Below are 4861 nucleotides of genomic sequence, written 5' to 3'. Positions count from 1 at the left end.
GGCGCCGCCTGGCGGCCACTTCGGTAAACTGTCTGGCTCAGCACCTGGCGGCTACTTCAGTGAGCTGTCTGGCTCAGCAGCACCTGAGTCTCTCTGAGTGGTGTCTCAATTTTTAAACTGGTCAGGCATTATACATATTTACACACACACACACACACATCCACATTACAACTTCATAAGTATTCAAATGAAAATTATACGGCTTTTTGTAAATAAACATAGCTATTTAAAAAATATTGTATGAACTGGTCTTTATTATTTTTTTTAAATAAGATTTTTGCTATAGGGCACAGATGCTTGCCAGAGAGACAGAAAGTGAGAAATCACTCCCCAGGGGGGATGGCCACACTGCAATCCCTCCTCCATTCTCCTACCAGGATTTTGGCGCATGCACATGGATGTGGCATGAGTTTCAAACTGTCCGTCGATACTCAAACTGCGGTCGGCCGCGTGGGAATCCAGCGACATAACCATAATGCCATCTGCTGGTCCCCCAAACTGGTCTTCTAATAACAATGTGATTGGAGATTTGTCACCTCCCCGAAGCTGATTAATCTGATAGCAAGAAGACTGTCATGTGATGCAGGAACACGGGGTGCAGGTGATCAGCCCAGCACTTACAGCAGGGCAAAGGGTCTGGTCCCACGCTCAGAAAAATTAGAGGTGAAACTGAGCAGGACCCTCCTAAGAGCGGTAAGTCCTGGTTAGAGTGTATTTTCTAAGGTTCTTGGATTAAAAGATCCATTCACATTGTAATGGCCCAGAGTAAGGGGTAAGACTTTGGTTATGATAATGAAACAACATAGACCATGAATGAGGGCCATTTGACCTCTAAAACTCTCACTCAAAGGAAAGGTAAAGTTTTCATTTCAGTCTGTAAGACATTTTGTAGGACAGAAACTGCTGCGCGAGCTCAAAGACACCAGGCTGAATGGCTCCAGACACCTGAGCAGAAATTTGATTACCTAAGGCCTCACCAAGCAAGAAGGCTCAGAACATGAAGGTCCCGGGAAATGGGCTGCCGAGAACTGGGGCAAGGGGTTTGTATCTGGGGCACAGGGGCCTCTTTAGGCTTGTTTTCAGGTGGGGCTCGCCTTGCACTCCCCTGCTGGGAGCACAAGCTGGACGGGCCCAGTAATTTTTCTCTGAAAGGGCTGGGATTTTTTGTCTAGAGGCTGTGGGCCATAAAAGCCATGATCTTACCTTCTTCCCAGAACGTGGTGGTGGGGCCTGGAAAAAGCCTTTGTTTTAGGTCTGCCTGGTCCTGCCTAGGTCAGTCACCAGCCTCAACTGCAAGAGGTCGCTCAGCTCTCTCCCAGCGGGAGCTGCTCTGTCTCCGTCTCCAGACATTTTGGGCTGTACCCTAACTATATTTTTAGGGCCCTTGTCTCCTATGTCAATGTACTTTTAAAATTATAACCCTGGTTCCTCATAGGAATTTAACAAATCGTTGTGAATTTAAAACAACTATTGTTTTTCTCGAATCTCAACTTTATTTTTAATTGCCAGAGTGTGTATGTGCTTGCCAGAGAGAGGTGGAGAGACAGAGAGAGGAGAGAGACAGAGAACATCTCCCCGTGGACACGGTCACGCTGCTGTCGCTTCTCCACTTCCGTTGGCGTTTGGGCACACACGTGCCTGGTGTGTTTCGAGCTGCCAGGGAGATACTGCCCATGTGAGATCTGGCTCCCTTAACTCCTGTTCTACCGGAACAGCCTTGCTGATGTGCAGCATTTTAAAGGGTTTTCGGTCAACTGATGCCAGTTTGCAGAGTATGGGAAAAGAACCTGTCCCGCTGTGGGATCTGTAACCAGAGGGCGTGGAGGCGACTCTTTCTTCAGTGACCAGGGCCAGGAAAATTCAGACAGAAACTGAGTAATTATCTGACAGAATCATCTTAAAAGGGATACCATCATGGACGAGGGAGGGGCGGGTTCTAGAAGATTTCTAATCCTGAGATTTTAAAACCATAAAATAGAGGCCAGCAGATGGCATAATGGTTACATTGCTGGACTCCCATGTAGTTGACTGCGGTTTGAGTCCCACACCCAGCAGTGTAAAACTCATGTTGGGTGCATGTACATGTTGTAAAACTCATGTTGGGTGCATGTACATGTGTGCCCAAAGTCCCGTGAGGAGGATAGAGAAGGGACTGCAGTATGGGCATCATCCCTGGAGGATGAGTTCTCTCTCTCTGTTTCTCTTACTCTCCAGAGAACTCCTATACCCTATGGAAAAATAAATGAATAAATAAATAAAACAGAAGCTCTGTTAAGTTGATAATATGCACCTGCTCATGTTGCGCTCAGGAGCCTGTCTCCCTGGCCACACCCTCTTCCTTGACCTTCTCTGCAGCTTCCCTCGGCCCCTCCCCAAGGTGGGCTGTGTATACTCCCTCTGAAGGGAGAGCACCTGCTTGGCCCCAGGTCTGTCATCTTGGCCTGCTGCCCTTCCGCCAGTACTCGGGGGCAGTTTGGGACTCGAACATGTGCTCTGGGGCTTCAGCCCAGCTCCCTGTACAGAATTCCACCTCCTTGGCCTGCTCGGTTCCCACCTCCCACACACATCTGCTGCTTCCTGAATTCTGGCCGCCTTCATCCCTTTTCTTCTTTTCACTTACTCGAGTCAGGAGCATTCGAATGAGCACTAACAGTAAGCCAGGTCCTGCATGTGCTGCTGGGGTTTGGCCGTGAACTGTGCAGACAAACTCAGCCTTCTCAGAGCATCTGCTCCAGTGAGTCCGTATGAACACCAAACAGACCTCTCACCATGACCGAAGAAGCCAGCACTTCTTCAGACTGTAAACTCCCATGGGCTCACTGGCACCCCTGGAATAGGTAGGGAGGTGGCGGGCGGGTGGGTGGTGGGTAGGAAGAAAGCAGGTAGTTGGTAGAGAGGTAGGTCATGGGTGGACAGATAGATGCATGGACAAGGCTGTAGGCAGGTGGACATCCTCCTCGCGGGATTTTGGGCACACATGTACAGATGGCCGGTACAGTTGGGTGGATAGGCAGGTGATGACAGATGGATGGGGGGTGTGTGGATGCATGGGTGGATGCGCAGCTAGGTAGACAGACAGATAACGTACATCGCAGTTACTGGACCTCTGGCGAGCCCCGAAGCTGACTATGGCAAAGTCTTGGTCTTTCTTTTCTTCCTTAGGCTAAAGGTTACCTGAAGCTTTGGTTGTTAGGAAGCTGGCAGAAGACTCAATCAGGCAAATATTCCCTGAGAAAGGAGCATAGCTGTTTTGGTGAGAGAGAGAACTGCAGAGAAGTTTCTCTTGAACTGAAAGAATAGTTAAGTGGTCAGACGACTGAAGAAGGTACCTGGATACAGGGACGGTGGCAAGGAGGGAAGAACGGAGGTTGGGCTGTAGGAGTAAGAGTTAGGCCACGGCATGGGTGAAGGGAAATATGACCAACTCCGCCTGCGTGGCTGGAATGTGCTCTCGTTTCCATCAGCCTGAACTGGTGTTGAGCGGAACGAGCTGAAGGCAGTGCACACACTTCCGGGTGGCGTTGCTGGTGGGGATTAAGTCTGGCGGGAGCCACAGGTGCACAGATGGCCTCGTCACAGCTCATACTGTGACACCCCAATGCTTAGGAAAGCTTTCCTGTGGATTACACTGAAACTGTTCTGTTCAAATTAAATTCAAAATAATAAAATCAACCTAACAGGCGATCTTAAGATGTCCCTTTCGAGGAGAATAACCTCTTTAAAATCGCCTTCCATGTTGTTGTCATTTCATAGAAAAAACTTAAAACCTTTATTTAACCAGACTTTTGGTTTTAATTACAGAGCCACATGCAGTTGTAAGAAATCACACAGCGTGATTCCTGAAACCTCCACTGAGTTTTCCCCAGCTGGTAACATCCTGAGACCAGGGCACTGACGGGACATGTACTGACTGTGTTTAGATGTTCCTGTCAACTGACACATTCACATGCGTGTGTGTGTGTGTCCATGTGCTCTATACAATTCTACCACGTGTCCACATGTGTTGGTTTGGGTATTCATCACCAAAGTCAATGAACGGCACAGTTTTATCATCACAAAGACCCTACGCTCATCTTCCTTTAGTTACTCCCATCCTTAAACTCCAATAACGACTAATATGCTCTTTGTCTTCATAATTTTGTCATTTCATAGTATTGTGTAAATAGAGCTATGCAGGCTGCAACATTTTGGAGTTGGCTTTTCCACTCATCGTCACTCACCTGGGGTTCATGTTGGTTGTTACATATATCAACACAGTTCACTTCTAGTACTGAATAGTTTACCATCTCGAGAACGGATGTCTTACGTCATCAGCAAAATCATGAAATTTTTCTGTTTTTCTGTACAGAAGTGCATCATGACTTTCCCAGCAGCCCAGCAGGACGATTTGTTTACCCTTCCACTGATGGAAAGACACTGTTGTGTCTAGTTTGTGTTACGGCACCTGGAGGTTCTGGGACATGAGTGTTTTTGCATGAGCATGTTTATTGCTCCTGGATGTACGCCAGAGTGATTGCAGGGCTGCATAATAATTGCACGTGAGTTTTATAAGGAACTACCTACCTGTTTTCCAGAATGACTAACATTTTACATTCCCACCAGCATATGTGAGTGGTCCAGTTTCTCCACATCATCACTGATTTTTTATTTAGCTATTCTGTTCTTAGTAATATCTTGTTAATTAGTAACAGGTTCTTAGTAATATCTTAGGTTCTTGGTAATATCTTAGGTTCTTGGTAATATCTTAGGTTCTTGGTAATATCTTAGATTCTTAGTAATATTTTGCTGTGCTTTTATAACAGTTATTTTTATTTAGTCTTATTATTATTATTTAATTTGAGAGACAGAGAGGGAGACAGAG

This window comes from Tupaia chinensis, unplaced genomic scaffold, assembly GCF_000334495.1.
Source record: "Tupaia chinensis unplaced genomic scaffold, TupChi_1.0 Scaffold000037_4, whole genome shotgun sequence".
In the NCBI taxonomy this organism is placed as follows: Eukaryota; Metazoa; Chordata; class Mammalia; order Scandentia; family Tupaiidae; genus Tupaia; species Tupaia belangeri.
Note: the sequence above shows the minus strand (reverse complement) of the source record.